Source organism: Leptinotarsa decemlineata, unplaced genomic scaffold (genome assembly GCF_025532065.1).
Source record: "Leptinotarsa decemlineata unplaced genomic scaffold, Ldec_3_MD MMD2_tig00000199_RagTag_RagTag, whole genome shotgun sequence".
Classification (NCBI taxonomy): Eukaryota; Metazoa; Arthropoda; class Insecta; order Coleoptera; family Chrysomelidae; genus Leptinotarsa; species Leptinotarsa decemlineata.
This window is the reverse complement of record NW_027412544.1, coordinates 17,967,656-17,987,728: the sequence shown is the minus strand read 5'-3', so window position 1 is coordinate 17,987,728 and position 20,073 is coordinate 17,967,656. Positions and strand designations below refer to the sequence as shown.

General features: G+C 34.3%; 1 protein-coding gene and 1 long non-coding RNA gene across 4 annotated transcripts in view; one reads left to right on the top strand and one right to left on the bottom strand.

The window, feature by feature from the left end:
* The window catches only part of sick (sickie), a 678,280-nt gene that overhangs the window by 109,254 nt on the left and 548,953 nt on the right, over positions 1-20,073 (bottom strand). The gene's annotated exons all lie outside the window — the stretch shown is intronic.
* Positions 9,622-15,590, top strand: LOC141481482 (uncharacterized). The gene is made up of 3 exons (XR_012465007.1): positions 9,622-13,555; positions 13,779-14,082; positions 14,416-15,590. It is a non-coding gene; the product is annotated as an uncharacterized lncRNA (long non-coding RNA).

Genomic DNA, 20,073 nt, shown 5'->3' with positions numbered 1-20,073 from the left:
TTCACTAGTCATGTTAAAAATTTAGTGAAAAAGGCTTATATGTCATTGAAACTGTTATACTGTAATCGTTTTATTTTGAGCCAACCTCTAAAAAGAATGCTGTGTGATAGTTTGGTGCTAAGCCATTTCAACTACTGTGACTTCATATATTGGCCATACTTATTTGATTCAGATAAAAAAAGAATACAAAAAGTGCAAAATTCTTGTTGTCGCCTAATTTATGGACTTCGTAAGTATGATTCAATTTCTGAAGCCTTTAAAAACTCCCGCTGGCTCAATATGAAAAACCGTATGATTCATCATTTGGGTTGTTTTGTTCATAAATTGATCACCCTTCCCCATTATCCTCTTTTAATACAAAAACTAATTCTGCGTGAAAATATTCACCCAAGAAACAGTAGACATAAAAACAAATTAACTATGCCACAACATCGCACTGCACAGTTTCAGAGATCATTTCTTTTTGGTGCTGTAAAACTCTATAATTCATTGCCCGAGCAATTGAAGAGATTCAATATCAGGAAATTCAAATACAAATATAAAAATTATATCTATGATAGTCAGTAATGTCAACTTTTGCTTTTTAGACAACAGATCAATTAAATTAAATTATTTATCAACTATCATTAGAAGGTAATAACAAATTATTATTTTATTTACGGTTCTCATTTCGTGGTACCATTACTGTTAATTGCTTTTATTTTTGTATGTTTGCGTGCATTATGGAGTGGTGCTTGTTGGTTGAGTTAGAGTAGCTTTGAGCTAGACTTCGCCAAGGAGTACCAGAATCTCCTGTAACCTATTTTCATTTTCAAATATATCTTTGTATTGTTTTTTGTATTATCAATAAAGCCGATTTATTATTATTATTAAGATACGTAATTATGTCAAAACGTAGCTTCCTTGGCATGTTTAGACGTGTTACGCTGATTGAGCTATAAAATACATTTACAAAGAATTTTAAGGGGAACGTTGGTGCATAGATGCATAATTAGAAAGTGCAATAAAATTAATATAATTCCTATTATTCTGTTCAGAAATTCAAATCTGAAATTACCACTATAAACTCGAAATTTCGGTTTTAATCTGGAAATTTCGACTTTAATCTCGAAGTTTCAACCCCATATTCGAAATATCGATTCTACTTTTTATTTTAAAATATCTAGTGTCATCTCAACATTTCACATTTAGAATTTGCAAGAATCAACAACTAATAAAAATAAGTGGGCTTTTTTCGCTTCCGTACAAGATACAAGAAATTAAAAAAATCATAGTTATGTAGATCAAAATAATCATTAACAAGTAGTTCATCTAAAGTGGTAATTGAACACGAAATTTCAAAAAAATTCGAAGGAAATATTTAACATTTCGTAATCATCATTGGTTGTGATCATTATAAAACAACATACAACAACATACCTTTTGATTTTTTCGAATTCAAACTGTATTTTGAAGCTTAGTAAAGCTATCTCAGTGGCAACTAAGTATGGAGCATTGGACAATGGTAACTTAGTTCGAAATTGTTATATTTGCTTATTGCAGAAGAGTGCCATCTGGGTAGACCTTATCAGTTGTTTACTTATTCAATCGTTGACGAACTATCTGTTTAAATATAACAATGACTTCAACATAATATCATAAATCATTCCAAGTGTGGTCTTCTGTTTATTGTTATTGGAAATCAATAAATGAATTAAGAGTTAAAAGACTCATTTATTTATACTGTGAAAATTGGAAAAATCATGATTTGATTTAATAGACCAGAGGAATTATATTTGAACTGAATAATTATGGTAGTAACTTCAGTCTGTTCAATGTATAATAAATTATTGAAATGAATAAAACCATTTTGTCTAATTACCACTGGTAGATTTTATTTATACGTCCGGTTTCGGGTTTGACCCCATTTATTCATTAAAGTGATCATGAATTACCATGAAATAAACAAGTCATCAACCACACATATTTATATTAAATTTTGGAAATTGATGTCTTTTTGACAGTTGTTTATAACTAGTAACTAGACTAGAGAACTAGAGGTCAATAGTGAAATAATGTCATCCATACACCCTGGTTGCAGAACTATTGGCCAGGACCAAAAAATAATTCATTTCTTAAGTGTAGATGAGGAATCGGAGAATTCAGAGAAAATGATTGGACGTTAATTTTTTTTGATGTCTGATTATAAACTTTTTTCGGGACAATAACATCTAAGTAATACAAATTACTGTCTGATTAAAAAATTTTCTTGAAAAAAATTAACAGTAAGAAACGTTTTCAAAAACAAGCTTTCATTTACATGCTCTAAAAAACCAAACCCATCGATTTATTTAAATTGATAGATTAATTTTTGGGAAAGTTTTTGGCTTTCTACGTCTTGATACAAAAATTGTGGAAATATTCCAAAGAAAGGAAGAAAGTAATCAATTTCAAAAATCAACTATACAAAAAACACTTTTCTCTATTCCGTTTGTATTCCAAACATTCATACGGGACCGAAACAAATATCATTCACAGGATTCCTACACAATATAATTAATGAAAGAAGTAAAATTTATCAAGTTACACCGTTTACATGACATAAAAGCATGTCGCGACATTCACTTATTTCATAAAAACATATTGTTCTTTGAATCTCTTATGTCCAGGTCAAGTTAGATATCGCATTCTTACCTACACAGTTAAATCTCGCGACAAACGTTTATATCATATATATTGTATGATGTAATAAAATTCATGAGTGTGATTCAATTTTAATGTTCATTTTCTTTTTTTTTTAGGAAAATATTTTTGCACCTAATTTATTTTTCATTTTCTAGTTATCGCTGAACATATTGCTTTGTCTGTTTATTTCATTTAATTTCATTATTCCGTTATAAATTACTATGACATCACGAAACTACCCCTAACCTTTGCCTAATGAAATTGGTATGACGGAAATGATCGGACTCTTGTTTTCCGCTATTTTAATTTTTTTAATTTCAAAGTGCGGATAACTACTTTAAAATTCAGTTGCAAGATTTATCACTGCCTAATATGCATACATTGCAAGTTAAATAAAAAATTGTAAAAAGGATATATATAATCCAGTGTTTCCATTAACTGAATAATGGGGAATGTTCCTCCTGACGAAAATCCAGTAGTTTTCATAAAAGAGCTCTAAAACAACGCATTTTAAACTTATCATTTCAACCTTTTTCTTTAAAAAATTATTAAAATATTTAAAAAAGAGGAAAGAAACAATGCATTCAACATTTAAAAGGATTCGCTTCTATTTCACCATTTGGCAACATCGGTTGTAGCTAATAAAGGACAATGAATCTGTTACCTGTATGAGACAAACAAAGATGACATATTTCAGAGGCATGCTGTTCTGTTTACTTATATTCGGAGTTCCGAGACATTCTGTGACATATGACATTTTGTGCACCTAACCTATCTTCCTCTATATAAATAACAACTGTTGTTTATGTGGCTTGTGGAGGTGGTATTGAATTATAATTTATATTTTGCCTTAATTGTTGATTTATAAAGATAATTTTCCTTTTTTAAAGTAGAATATCTAGGTACGTATGAATTATTTCAACTTGATATAGGCACTGTCACCAATATGTGAATTAGAAACAAATCCCTTTACAAATTAAAACCCAACATTTGAAACATCAATTTGAATACTTTTCGAAGTGAATTTGAAAAACTCATGAAATAAACTCAACTTTATTTTGTCCAAACTTGCATTTGCTCCCAAATTGAGGAACATTCCCCATTGCAGTAGATATACAGATACACACTATTTTTGATTTTTTTACAAAATATAAATCGCCTTTTCTGTGATTTAGCTGGAATTTCGAAAAGATGCAATTTATAAAATGAAATAAACGAAATAGAATACGTCAAAGGTACAACTACTGATAAGATTTGAAGATAGAAAAATATTTCCAAAAAAATGTATCAACATTGAATTCGAAATATTTGAAGATTTTAACCAACCCTGTGAGTATTTCATGAAAAAAAGAAAGGAAGCTAATAAAGAGTATTTTGTTTTCTCAGACCATGAGAGAACATGAACAATGACAATATTTCAATGAAACGAAAGTTTATTTTCTCGAAAAACATATACAAGTTTAAACATTCAATTGTCGCTTTTTTATGAAGGGCTCCAGTCACACTTTGGCAGGACTTGTTTCATCATCAATTAGTAGTTCTGGTGATCTCCTAAAAAAATCCTCAATCCGCTCCTGATGAGATTTATTAAAAATGGATTTTGAAGTGCAAAGTGGTTCTTTAGGAAAAAGTAGTTCTTTGAGTTTCTAAAATTGAATCTGTTCCACTGAAACCGTTAGTTCATTTCATATAACAACAAACAATAATAACAAACAAACAATGAAATAATTACAGATATTCTACCCACACAAAAACACTATTCAGCCTGTGTTGAGAAATCGAATCATGATTTTGCCAGTTGTTTTCTCAATCCCAAAGCAAACACCACCAATAATTTTCTGGAGCTGCGGGAGAGAACACAAGATAAAGTATATCCTAATCATTGCAAACATCGTTCAATCTCCGAGTACACATTTTTATCTGCCACTTGACGATTCCCCGTTTTCAGACGAGCCTTTGTCAATATCAGACCGAGTTTACAGTTTCCAGCCTGAATCGAAATGCTTCGAGTAAACAGTTTGGAGTATGTGACAAAGCTCATTGTTTGGGTGCTACACTAAATTGAATTCAATATTCAATTTACATATATACGAGCGCACAGGGAAATAATGTTTCAGTTTCGGAATTTTGCAATCGTTTGTTGTTTTTAGAATTTGCGTAATTTATATGAACATTATTGTACAGGATGTAGTATATCAACACTGTGTGGATTGAAAAAAAGGTAGAAAAAATGTTTCGGATAGAAGTTGTAGACAGTAATGAAAGCTGTGTAGGTAACAAATATAACTACTAACATATTTGTTAGATATATGATTAACGTATGACCTATCCAAATTGTGATTTTTAAATAGAACGCACTGATGTATATCTGAACTAGACAGATTAACTTAAAAAATGTTTAAAAAATATTATGATAATTTGTGTTGATTCTGGGTGTTCCGGAAATTATGGTGGGATTTATGTCGGTAAATAGGTTCATTCAACATCAAATATCACAAACTTGATTGGTTGGAATAAAATAATTTTTCAGTAAAATATTCTCGAGAATAGTGTATTTCCATTTTCCTTTCATGATTTTACCGAGTGGTGCTTTTACACAGGAGAAATTAAAATTCGGGATCACTATTTTCTCGATTTCTTTAAATAGACCTCATATGAGCTTACAGAAAATACCTTCAGGCTTTAATCACTTTATGTCTAACGGAAATGTATCTAATTTCCAAAGAAAGTATGATAAAGATAAATCAAAACAATATCAAAAAGTGAAAAAAATTTGAAAAACCTAAATTCACAGCAGGCCGAGGAGAATCACCAAGAAAGTTCTTCAAACTCTTATTTGACTATTATTAAAAGTCATACTTACATAATAACATTCTTTAATGTACAATTCAGTTGAAAAATATGAAAACTAACATCTAAAAGTATCGATATGCCCACCTGTTAAAAGGGTCAACTATATACACGGTATTTATTAAACATGCGGCAAAAATTTTAAGAATTATTCCTTGGACTATTCTAAGGATATTTTGTCCTTTGATGATTTTTGATAGGGCGCTTTGTTTCGAAGATACGGAGCGAAATAGAATTTCGGCAATAACAATTTATTGCCAAAAATTACATGTAATATTTCTTAATCTACAATCGAACACATAAAATGCACGTAACATGGACAAAGTCAAACAGTTTCAACCTATTCGACACATATAAATGATCACTTACGAGACATACTATTCAAATTGAATGTCTGCAGCCGATTGTAGTAATCGGAATGTTGTTGAAAGGTACCAACGGAATTGATAGATTTTTTATTACTTAGTAGGTCCAGTGTTGTACGCTATACTTTTATTTCGGGTACGTTAATAATCTTAAAATTACCAAAATTGTTATTGCCAAAATTCTTTTTCACCACGTATCTTCGTAACAAAATGTCCAATCAAAAATCATCAAAAGACAAAATATCCATAGAATAGTCCAAGGAATAGTCCCTTTGCCGCATGTTCAATAAACACCCTGCATAATTGCTAGATTATCTATTTAATTCCAAATTACACAATATTGTGAGCAGACGACGTAACACAGTAAAAATTAACAAGTAAGTCCACTCCCACTACTTTCATTGATAAATTCACAAAGTTCTCGGTGACCTCGAAACGAAGTGTGGAGTCAATTTCGTTCTTTTACCATAGGCGTGCACTCATATAATAATGTCTTTCTTACATCTCCCATTTTGTAATAACTATTTACAAAAACTAAAAACAACGAATGAACTATACACAATATCAATTTCCGACCGTTTATTATAACTGATCCGGTGCCCATAGGACCGTAGAATCCTTCGATACTACAACACTGAACGCGTTGAATGAAAATCTCATCTTAAGATCGGTTGAAGGTCCCCGGCAACTCGGGCGGATCACGTGGTCTGAGAGCCTACTGGTTGTATTGTTCTACTGTGACGTAACTACCTCGTTACTGTTTCACCGTCCACGACTCTAATTTGTTCATCCGATCCCGAACAGTTTGTTTATTCTCCCTAAGTTTCCAACTATATCTGGGAGAATGATCGTCGACTAATATAACCACGTCTAAAATTTTTATGTGATTACGGTCCTTTGTCCATTTATTTCTTTTCGTCAATGTGGGTAGGTAATTCATATCGCTTCCAGAAACTATAAGTAACATTTTTTTATATTTTCTCCATTCGCGACGAAGAATGGTATCGTCTGGATTCAACTTTACTATCGATTATTCAACACCACTTGAAGATCCAGGCAAAAATTAGCAGGAGTAAGGGCTTCATCATACATTGGTTCACTTGATACTCGTGTCAGAGGTAAGGAGTTCACAAGATGTTTAATCTCTGTTTGTAACCTGGGACAGAACTACCGTAACTTGTGCTAGCATTACCCCATGAACATTTCAAAATATTGTAAATATTGTAAATGAGATCGAAAATAAACTGATTTACTATCAGAGAGTTCAAGGAAAAGATTTTGAACATTTGCTGAAATAAAATACTATCGGTTTATGCCCTTGAAATGAACACGTATCCATTTCAAAAGATGTCTATCTAGAATCCAAGAATACGGTATGCCATAATGTCCATCATCAATTGTTACTCTGTTTCTAATTGCCTTCAATAATATTGTCGATTAATATGATGCTTATACAGATGACTTGATAGTGTTGGGAATACATAAAACATAACCATTTATAACTATCTGCAAAAATGTATGAATTAGCATCGGGACTCCAGATTCTTTTAAACAAAAATCAAATGTATCCATTTCTGAAAAAGTTATTTAGTAACAATATCGAACAAATAGAAAAACCAGCTTTTTGGGCATTAGGTGACCAAAGAGTAAAAGCCCATATCCAACACCTGACACAAGCGGCCAGAGGGGGTTGAATCGTTTCAAAACAACATGTTACTGAGAAACTACGAGTCATTGGTTCGAAGGAAATTGGAATACGGTGCTATCGTTTCCAACTCTTCAGATAACTTGATTCTCAAAAAACTTTATAAGATTTATTGAACAATGGTGCAGTTAGAATCATTCTAGCTGATTTCTGTACAGGCGGTGGAAAGTATATGCTGCGAGTTCATTATATTTTTGTAGGCAGCTTCTCATTTCAACGTATGCTGCATTCATTTTACCGACTTGAATAATCCTGTGCACCATTATGTTATTACAAATGATTTAGCACAACTTATAGAAACAAAAAAAAAAGGTGCTGTTCCATTTTATGGAAGACACAATCGATTTGCTACAGGTCTACATTTAAAATATCTAATCTTTTCCTGCAAAGCTTCCCTATCGCCACTCTGGAGATTCCCTAAAATCACCATGACATGAGATGTACAAAAAAATTGTAGACGACAATAGGATAATCATAGCAGTTTTCAATTATTTGATGAAGAATTATGTAGACTGTAGACAACGATGCATCTCAAACCGATAAAGAGGTTGAAGTAGCCATCATTAGCTGGCGTTTTTGGAGAATTCGAAGAAATGGGAGACAGACGAACCCAAGAAGCAAAAACCAAATACTTATATCTAATGTGGTGCTGCAGGTTTTTCCGCGTTTTCCTGCAGCTGAAAAAGCAAATGCGCCACTGGAATCAATGAAGTCGCCCCGGAGCGCCAATTAATTTTTATTGTTGTTTTTATTTTTATCGTTGTTTTACAATAAAAATGCCTATATACTTATATCTTTGCCTTTGATAGTGTTAAAACAGTTTGAGTTTTTGGGATGATGGAAAACTTGTCAAAATCAGACAGATCTACCACGTGGCTACATTACCTTCAATGAAGAATGATCCAACAATATGATAACTAAGAATTTTATGGAATTTGTGAATGTGTTTCCATCACCAAATGAGGATTCACATCGTTTCAGTAACGACAATTATGTCTATTCACTTCACCATTCAACATGAAAGAACTTTTGTGTGAAAAACATGTATTTTATAATAGGTTTGGGTTATTGGTCAATTTCTCGCTGAACATCTCATAAAACTGAAGTCGACGAATAGGATCATCTTCTTTTAATTCCAGAAGTAGCTTTATTTTGAAAGGATGGAATTTGTAGGCTTTCAAAATCCGAAAAACACAAGTAGCTGACACACCAGACGCTCTAGCTACTTGTCTGATAGATTGTCGATTATCCATTTGTACATGTCCTAAAACTGCAACTTCAAGTTCGTCATTTCTTATAGGACGAGATACTTCATGTTTTCTGTTGTGAACAGAACCTGAAGATCGCAACTTATCCATTAACTGTTTAACGTATTGATGGCTTACGTTGTGGTCTGGATGATTCGTATTATAAATTCTTGCAGCAGCTTCAGCACATTCATTATTTCGATAATATGTTGCAACAATTTCTATTTTTTCTTCAGTAAAATAAACCATGTTGGAACACAGTGAACAAGGATGACTGAATGATAATTCGTGAAGAAGTGACAGTGGCCAACTACCTACTTTTTGTTCTGCGACAATTAGATTCAACAAAAACTAACAACTAACTACTACTTAAATACAAATCTAGAAAACCTGCGACAGATAATTGTTCGGGAATGCCGATTTCTAACTCCCGACATCTTCAATAATGTAAGGAACGCTTTCGAAAGTATACTGTATTGTTGTATGGAACTAGACAGTTTATTGATGTTACTTTTGTTGATTTCCTCAATAAAATGAGCGACAGCGAATTTTTTGTTATTTCTTAAATAAAACGTTCAACATTCAATTTTTCAATAACGAATGAACCAATTTAGAAACAAATCGGAGAAGTGATAGACAAACAAAAGAACTTCCAAATGACTCGATCACTCGACCCCCCATGCCTTTGAAAAAAATAGGGGGGAGGGTAGTTGCTGACCGCAAGGGGGTGAAGTTTCGGGTATGATTTTTATATCAGAATTAGTCCCCCTGGAGTAAATAGGCTGCAAGAGTTCTAAAAGTTTTCTTATGGAGATTAACATGGGAAAACGGCTAAGGTTCATTCTGCAATTTTTGGTTCCTTTCAAGGTCACGCGTACGGCAGAGTCCAATCAGAGCGCTCCAAATTGTCACGTGACCCAGATGCATCGTCGCGAGTACACCACACTGGCGCCACCTATGAGTCACTAGCTGAACTATCTATTGGTTGAAGAAGGACACTGTGAACACTAATCCTAGCGCCACCTATGAGTCACAAGCTGAACTATCTATTGGTTGAAGAAGAACACTGTAAACACTAGACATATGGGTGTTGTCATGCGACGCAGTATGCGCAGTTGCCGGTTTTATGATGTCTGTCAATACGGATCGGTGTCTGTGCAACTGTCAAATGTCAATGAGGGTGCAGGACGGTGTCTGTGAGGGGAAAACGTGTGACGTCATCGACGCAGGATGGAACGAGTATCGTAGCGATTCAAGCATGGAACTCGACCCCCTTGCCCTCGCCCCCCTTAGTACTCCACATCACCGCTCAGGCCCCCTTGGTACTCCACCTAACCTATCAGCTCCCTCGGCCCCCTTCAGTCACGTGATTTTAATTAAAAAAAGCTTATAGTAATGAGATTCGAACCTGGGTCGTCCGCGCCGTAGACATTGTCCTTAGCCTCTACACCATCGTAAGAAATTGAAGTTAACTGCGAATGTTGGGTATTTACAGCGTTAGTTTTGTCGGGACCGAAATTGACTCATTCATTATACTTGACAGCATTTTTATTTTTGATTTCCATAGAATGTAATTGTCATTATCATATTGAAGATAGGAAAATATACTTAGATTTGGGAAATAATTAATATTTCATGTAAAGATGTGCATGTGTGTGTAAGAGCGAGAGGCGCGTGTGACGTAATCGATGCACAAATTTACGTGGCTTTACGTATATTGAGAGATTCATTTGAATAATTTATCGTACAGAATTGTTTCATGTTCTGTTATCAGTAACCGCACAAAAATAGGCGCTCGATTCATCGATACAAAAGTATATGGAAACACCAAAGTTATAGAACACACAGAGTCATCTATGAGTCACTAGCTGAACTATCTATTGGTTGAAGAAGGACACTGTAAACACTAGACTCATAAGACGGCATCTGTCAAATGTGAATACATGCCAGCATGGCAGGTTCGGCGTTGCCAGTTGTACAATAAATCATTGTTTATGGGGCAATGTGGCGTTGCCGGTTTAGGAATTGATCGTGAACTACTCGACGAAAATTGGAAGCGCGAAAGTGATATATTAATAATAATGAATCAGATTTAAGAAAAAACATTACAGATTAATGAGGCTGTATCGTTTCAAAGTGTGATCCCTCAATGTTACAAGGTATCCCAAAATACATCATTGAAAACAAACATGGCGTCGAAGTGTACAGGGTGCGTCAAAATATATCATTTAAGGAAAAAAACATGTCGATTTGAAATATGATATTAATGTGTATACAGGGCGTTTCAAAATACATCATTTAAGAAAAAAACATATCGATTCAACAGAAGTCTAGCGTTCCAACATGTCGGAAGTCTCGTATCTTTGTTAACCAAGTTAGCATCATCAGGAGAAAGAGGAGATCCAAAAGTGTCGAGAGGTTGAGCGTTGTGGACTCAACGTGAGGGCGCGAATGGGAGAGCGAAGTATTCGACAATGACATTTCAAAATACGTGGTTATCCGTGCGTTTTCGATCGTTTTTCGTGCGTTTACGATCGTTTTTCGTGCGTTTACGATCGTTTTACGTGCGTTTACGATCGTTTTTCGTGCGTTTTCAACCGTTTTCCGTGCGTTCATTCGTTACCGTTTCATCGTTATTGTCGTAACGGTTTTTCGTGTTTCAATATGACAGTCATTTATCACTTAACGCGTTTCGCTAACCAAGTTGGCATCATCAGCAAATGACTAACGTACATGCTTTGTCATATGAAGATTCATTTTGCGAATTTTCAGACTCTTGAACGGAACCTTGTGGAACACCCAACCTAACTTCTGTTGTTACAGAGTGGTGTCGGTCAGCCAATCAGAATGGAGAAATCAAATATCGCTCGATTGATTGTGCTAGATGAAATTGAACTGGAGAATGAGGGTCGAATAATAATAATAATAGTGATAAAACATTAAAAGCTTGAAAGTGACGTAGTCAGCGTGATAGGTGGTGGCGTGTGTGATAATGAATGAGTTATTACAAAGAATAATAGCGCAACTGTCAGAAGGGCACTGAGTTGTATATTTACTAATAATGATCGGATCGTCGCATACGGCATGTCAAATGAAAGGATAAGAAATGGAGAATTCGTCGACAGAGAAAAAACAAATATGGCGTAATGAATATAATATCCAACGCCTAATGTGAAATAACATAGGAAGAATTGCAAATTCAACAAAAATCACTGAAAAAACTTGTAATTAAAAATTGTTGGGTTATGAACAACTATAAGTTTATTCCAATTGCAGAAGCTTGATGCAAAACACAGAATTTATTGACAAAGAAAATGAAAAAAATCATTGGATACTGAAACATATGATATATTTGGATTCCTTAGGGTGAGAAGATTTCGAATCCATAAAAAAACGACCACTTCCGGTGTCCACTTCCGGTCCTCCGATTTCGATGACTTCAACATCAATGGATTCGTTTAGATGTCATGAAACATAATTAATCATTTGTCGAAGCCAAAAGGGCCTTATAACCTATTTTCATTATACTAGCAGCAACAGACCGATGTGGGTACTCATTTCAAATGATGTCATTTGTAGATTATGAAAAGTATAATATCGAGCATCTAATGTGAAATAGCATAGAAAGAATTGCACATTTGAAGAAAATCATTGAACATATTTGAAATTAAAAGTTGTTGGGTTATGAACAACTACGAGTGTAATGTAATTGTAAAAGTTTGATTCAAAACACATAATTTGTTGACAAAAAAAAATGAAATAATCATCGTATACTGAAACATATGGTATTTTTGGATTCCTTAGGGTGAGAAGGTTTCGAATCCGTCAAAAACAGGTCACTTCCGGTTTTTACTTCCGGTCGTCCGATTCCGATGATTTTGACATCAATGGATTCGTTTAGATGTCAAAAAACATAGTTAATCATTTTACGAAGCCAAAAGGACCTCATAACCTATTTTCGCTATACTAGTCGCAACAGGTCGGTGTGGGTACTCATTTCAAATGATTTAATGTGTAGACTATGGAAAATATAATATCGAGCGCCTAATGTGAAACAGCATAGGAAGAATTGCAAAGAGAATCATTGAAAAAACTTCGGATCGTTACGTACATCATGTCAAATGAAAGAGGAAAAATTGAAGAATTCATCAACAACGAAAAAACAAATATGGTGCAACATGTCAGAAGGGCACTAACCCACATCTTCATTAATGATAACTGAATCTCAACGTGCAGCAAATCAAATGAAAGGGAAACGAATGCAGAATTCATCAACAGAGAAAAAAAAACCGAGACGATGCCAAGAGGGCACAAAGTTGTATCTTCACTAATAATAGTCGCATCATCACATGTAGTACTTCAAATAAAATGGGGAAAAAAAGCAGAATTCATGTGTTTGTTGCGCTATTCAAATCCAAGGTGACATGGATCAATGTCAACGCTGAATATTCATATAACAAAGACTCTTTGATTTTCTTTTGTTTCATTTCAGAATATGTCATCACTAATTTTTATATTCAAACCCAAAGTGACATTGATCACTGTCAATGTCGAATCTACATCCGGAGATATGCAGTTCTCAAAGCGACGAAACAAAGGCTCTTTGTTTCATTTTAAAATATGTCATCACTTATTTTACTATAAATACGTCATGCATGGCGAAATGAGTTAGTTGCATCCGTTGACAGTGATACCAGTGACAAGTGCACCGATTCTATTTGAAAGTAAGTGTTTTAGGTTTGACTCTTTCCTCAGATGAATTTATTCAAATGTATTTTAATTGAAAATTGGTGAGAATTGTTGGATCATTTGATTTCCAATTTTTTTTTCGATATATATATGTTGGATGATTTCAGTCAAATGTTTTACATGTCGTGGTTTGTTTGAGATAGTATTCGCATATATTGTGAATCAAAACATAAAGCTTTCATTTTTTATTTTTCACAGATGGATTTACAAAAGTTGAATGCAAGTTCGATCGTGAAGAGAAAGCCAAGTATCAAAGTAGCAGATTTGCCTGTGGAGATGCCGCAGAGGATATTCACTGGCAAAATCGTGAAAGGAAAATTTGGTGAGGCGGTCTTGTTAGATTTGGGAGATATAGTATCATTTCTGCCCCACCGAGTGACGGAGGCGTATCGTCCTCACTTAGAAGAATTTTCATTAGGAAAATACACTATTGTGTTCAAAGGGTTAATGGACATTGGGAAACCGAATCTTGTCGTTTCATTTGAAATTGTACAAAATTAAGGTTAGTACTGTTTCCAATTTTATAGGCAAAGAGTTTTTGGGTGTATACAATATTTTTCATTCGGGTCAAAAATTCTCACTCACAGATATGATCCGCATAAAGTAGTGTTTTCATACAATATATTTCCTTCACTTAGTACGTGCAGAATATGTGTTTTAAATTCTTTATTTTGAATGACACTTGATTTTTTTATTTTCATTATAAGTGTAGCAATTACTTCATGAAAGACATTACCCTCTCTGTTGGCAAAAAATTTTTTTTAGTGTATGTTTTTATTGAAAAATCGAATTTATTTCAGTGTATTTTTTTATTGAAAAATCGAATTTATTTCAGAATAATACATCAACGTGTGCAGTATCAGTCAGAGTCATCTCAACAACAACATTCAAAACCGTCATAGCAACCTTTCCAGAACGAGATTCAAATCTCAGCAGTTTCCATTTTTTTCAGTCTATAGTTGCACATTATGAGGCTAGAATTTGTCGATATTCAGTGATTTGTTGGACAAACTGCGTCTATTCAATATATAGATACACAACCGTAATGAATTTGGAAGACTTTGAAGATTCATCGTGGTGTGTTCCAAAATTCAAGAAAAACACGCCGTTCTGTATGGGTCATTTCAAAGGAAAATTGTTCAGCTGCAGTCTCAATAACGTTGATATTTTATATAAATGGCTTTATAATATACTACCAAAATAAATAAAATACATATCACACACATCTTTTTTTGAAAATGAAAACTTATCTTATACAGGGAAAGTTGTCAAAAATATGCAATAACAAAACATTATATACCAGATTTTATAGAGATGAAGAAACATCATATTGAAAGATACTAAGTTGACAAAAACAGGACATTTTAGAAATAAAGGAAATAAGTTTATCTGTCATTTTAAATTCTGATTCGTTGGGTCGATATAACAAAAAATGGCATTTTATATCTTGAATTTTATTCAGGACATTATTATAGATGATTGACATTTGTCATTGAATTTCAAGTGTGATATTTGGAAATTCATTTCGTATTGTAGTTTTTTCGAAATTCCCATTCAAAATAGCATCCTTTGATATAGATACCACCGGACGAGTCTATTATGTGTAGATAACCTGAGTTTCAATTGTTCGGAGTTCTGAGTTCTTGTACATATAAACATAACAAAGTAACGATACAGACAAATATGAAAAATCGTCATGAAATAATTCAAATCCATTCAAGTGAATACATGAATTGAAAGATATTTTAACCTCAACTTCGATATTCTGAAACAAAAACACACAGTATTCACAATTCCATCTTTCGTTATTCCAAGTTCATAGTCATCAAAATTGATACGATTATAATATATATAGGAATATAAAACTATCTTCAAATACAGTTGCATGAATGCACATCAAGCATTTTGTCGTAGTACGGTGACCGGGGCAAAGTTACAACTTCAGCATAATATGAATGTTTATAAATATTAGGGAAGGTCAAGATCATCAACAGGTATTAAGAAATTCATTCGGTGTCCAGAGCTTTCGGAATACAATGCAAATAATTTTCTTTATGACTATTCGTTCGATATTAAATAATATTACCTCAAAATATATCGAAATCATAACACGTTTGCGATTCATTTTTTCAGTTACATTTGAAAAGTGAGTTTCAGTTTGCAGAAATAATAGCCCACACATGTTGGAAATTTTGCCATAGTGTGGTGAAAATCGTATTGAAAATTCTACGAAATATAAGCGCATACATACAGAGTGAATCAATATTTGAAATATGTCGTTTGGAACCCCCCATAACCCTTCTCTATCGAATTTTGGCAGAAATAATGCTGAGTCGTATTGTAGAGTTAACGTTCGAAATTGGGGAAAGTGAAGTATTCAACAGTTTTGCGTGCGACGGTTTTGCGTGCGTTTTCGAACAGTTTACGTGCATTTATTCGTTATCGTTTCGTTGTTATTGTCGTTTTTTTTTCCTATTTCAATATGACAGTCATTTAACACTTAACGCGTTTCGCTTACCAAGTAAGCATCATCAGGAGATGAATAAAGTCCACGCTTTGTCGTATGAAGGTTCGTTTTGCGAATTTTCAGACTCCTGAACCGAACCATGAGGAACAATCAGCCTAACTTCTGGTACAGAGTGGTGTCGTAAGCCAATCAGACTGGAGAAATCAAATATCAGTAGAATGATTGTTTTAGATGAAATTGAACTGAAGAATGTGGGTCGAATAATAATAATAGTGATAAAACATTAAAACTCAATTTGTGTTACAGAGTGGTGTCGGTCAGCCAATCAGAATGGAGGAATCAAATATCGGTCTAATAATTGTGTTAGATGATATTGAACTGGGGAATGTGGGTCGAAAAATAATAATAATGATGATAAAATATTAAAACTTCGAAAGTGACGTAGTCAGCGTAGGAGGTGATGGTGGCGTGGTAGAAAATGTGTGAGGATTTGTGGAAATGAACGAGTTATTAGAAAAAAAAAATGGAGCAACTGTCAGAAGGGCACTAAGTTGTATATTCGCTGATAATAATCAAATCTTCGCTTACAGCACGTCAAATGAAAGGACAAAAAATCCAGAATTCATTGACGAGAGAATACAAAGATGATGCAACATGTCAGAAAGACATTAAGTCACAATTTCACTCATGATATTTGGATCTTAACGTGCAGCACATCAAATGAAAGAGAAACGAATGCAAAATGTTATCGACAAAGAAAAAACAAAGATGACGCAACATGTCAGGAAGGAACGAAGCCACATCTCCGTCAATAACAATTGAATCTCAACGTGCAGTACATTGACTGAAAAAGAAAAAAAATTCAGAATTCATCGACAGAGAAAAAAAAACAAAGACAACGTAACATATCAGAAGGGCAATGAGCCGTATTTTCGTTTATAATGATTTGTTCTCAACGTACAGCACATCAAATGAAATGGAAACGAATGCAGAATTCATCGACAGAGAAAAAACAAAGATGGCGCAACATGTCAGAAGTGCACTAACCTGCTTCTTTGTTAATAAAAGTCGCATCGTCACGTGCAGCATATCAAAGAAAAAAACAAAAGAGGCAACCAAAAGGGTACTGAACCATATTTTCGTTAATAATAGTCGGATCGTCGCATTTGACATGATACATTCACTCAAAACTGAAATGTTCAGAAGATACCAAAGGAGATCTTACGGTGACTATAAGTTCTGGTATGCTTTGTTAGGTATCGAATGATGCGTGCAATTTCTTTAATTCCAGCGACGTGATTATTCCAAGATATATTGGTGTCCATTTGAACCTCAATAAACTTATTGAAGCAGAAGGTGGAACCCCAAAAAAATATTAGATATAGTACAACAAGTCAGTGAAGAGCGGCTTTTTTCTGCAGAAAAATGTTTGAATTTCTTCAAATTTTCCAAATATCTGTAACAGAAAGACAAAACTCAGCTACGGAACGCTTCTATCTACTAAAGTTAAGTATGTGTCGGTAGTGTGTAACGAAGGTTTCCATTAAATTCACTGGTTGCGCCCTCTGGAGGATGTTTGTTGCGATACACCATAGATGACAATATTTATTATCATTTCGAATCCGTTGAATACAAGGGGTTTGGAAATAGAAAAAAACAACGTTTCAACGTTTTGTAGACGTGTTTGATGCTCTATGACCAACTCCCGTTATCCATATTTCCATTATTATTCCGATTGTATGACCACCAAACATTCAATTTTATTGGGATTGAAGGGAGCTGATAGGTTAGGTGGAGTACCAAGGGGGCCGATAGGTTAGGTGGAGTACCAAGGGGGCCGCTGGATGGAACGAGTATCGTAGTGATTTACGCGTGTAACTCCGCCCCTCGGCCCCCTTGGTACTCCACCTAACCTATCGGCCCCCTTGGTACTCCACCTAACCTATCAGCTCCCTTCAATCCCAATAAAATTGAATGTTTGGTGGTCATACAATCGGAATAATAATGGAAATATGGATAACGGGAGTTGGTCATAGAGCATCAAACACGTCTACAAAACGTTGAAACGTTGTTTTTTTCTATTTCCAAACCCCTTGTATTCAACGGATTCGAAATGATAATAAATATTGTCATCTATGGTGTATCGCAACAAACATCCTCCAGAGGGCGCAACCAGTGAATTTAATGGAAACCTTCGTTACACACTACCGACACATACTTAACTTTAGTAGATAGAAGCGTTCCGTAGCTGAGTTTTGTCTTTCTGTTACAGATATTTGGAAAATTTGAAGAAATTCAAACATTTTTCTGCAGAAAAAAGCCGCTCTTCACTGACTTGTTGTACTATATCTAATATTTTTTTGGGGTTCCACCTTCTGCTTCAATAAGTTTATTGAGGTTCAAATGGACACCAATATATCTTGGAATAATCACGTCGCTGGAATTAAAGAAATTGCACGCATCATTCGATACCTAACAAAGCATACCAGAACTTATAGTCACCGTAAGATCTCCTTTGGTATCTTCTGAACATTTCAGTTTTGAGTGAATGTATCATGTCAAATGCGACGATCCGACTATTATTAACGAAAATATGGTTCAGTACCCTTTTGGTTGCCTCTTTTGTTTTTTTCTTTGATATGCTGCACGTGACGATGCGACTTTTATTAACAAAGAAGCAGGTTAGTGCACTTCTGACATGTTGCGCCATCTTTGTTTTTTCTCTGTCGATGAATTCTGCATTCGTTTCCATTTCATTTGATGTGCTGTACGTTGAGAACAAATCATTATAAACGAAAATACGGCTCATTGCCCTTCTGATATGTTACGTTGTCTTTGTTTTTTTTTCTCTGTCGATGAATTCTGAATTTTTTTTCTTTTTCAGTCAATGTACTGCACGTTGAGATTCAATTGTTATTGACGGAGATGTGGCTTCGTTCCTTCCTGACATGTTGCGTCATCTTTGTTTTTTCTTTGTCGATAACATTTTGCATTCGTTTCTCTTTCATTTGATGTGCTGCACGTTAAGATCCAAATATCATGAGTGAAATTGTGACTTAATGTCTTTCTGACATGTTGCATCATCTTTGTATTCTCTCGTCAATGAATTCTGGATTTTTTGTCCTTTCATTTGACGTGCTGTAAGCGAAGATTTGATTATTATCAGCGAATATACAACTTAGTGCCCTTCTGACAGTTGCTCCATTTTTTTTTTCTAATAACTCGTTCATTTCCACAAATCCTCACACATTTTCTACCACGCCACCATCACCTCCTACGCTGACTACGTCACTTTCGAAGTTTTAATATTTTATCATCATTATTATTATTTTTCGACCCACATTCCCCAGTTCAATATCATCTAACACAATTATTAGACCGATATTTGATTCCTCCATTCTGATTGGCTGACCGACACCACTCTGTAACACAAATTGAGTTTTAATGTTTTATCACTATTATTATTATTCGACCCACATTCTTCAGTTCAATTTCATCTAAAACAATCATTCTACTGATATTTGATTTCTCCAGTCTGATTGGCTTACGACACCACTCTGTACCAGAAGTTAGGCTGATTGTTCCTCATGGTTCGGTTCAGGAGTCTGAAAATTCGCAAAACGAACCTTCATACGACAAAGCGTGGACTTTATTCATCTCCTGATGATGCTTACTTGGTAAGCGAAACGCGTTAAGTGTTAAATGACTGTCATATTGAAATAGGAAAAAAAAAACGACAATAACAACGAAACGATAACGAATAAATGCACGTAAACTGTTCGAAAACGCACGCAAAACCGTCGCACGCAAAACTGTTGAATACTTCACTTTCCCCAATTTCGAACGTTAACTCTACAATACGACTCAGCATTATTTCTGCCAAAATTCGATAGAGAAGGGTTATGGGGGGTTCCAAACGACATATTTCAAATATTGATTCACTCTGTATGTATGCGCTTATATTTCGTAGAATTTTCAATACGATTTTCACCACACTATGGCAAAATTTCCAACATGTGTGGGCTA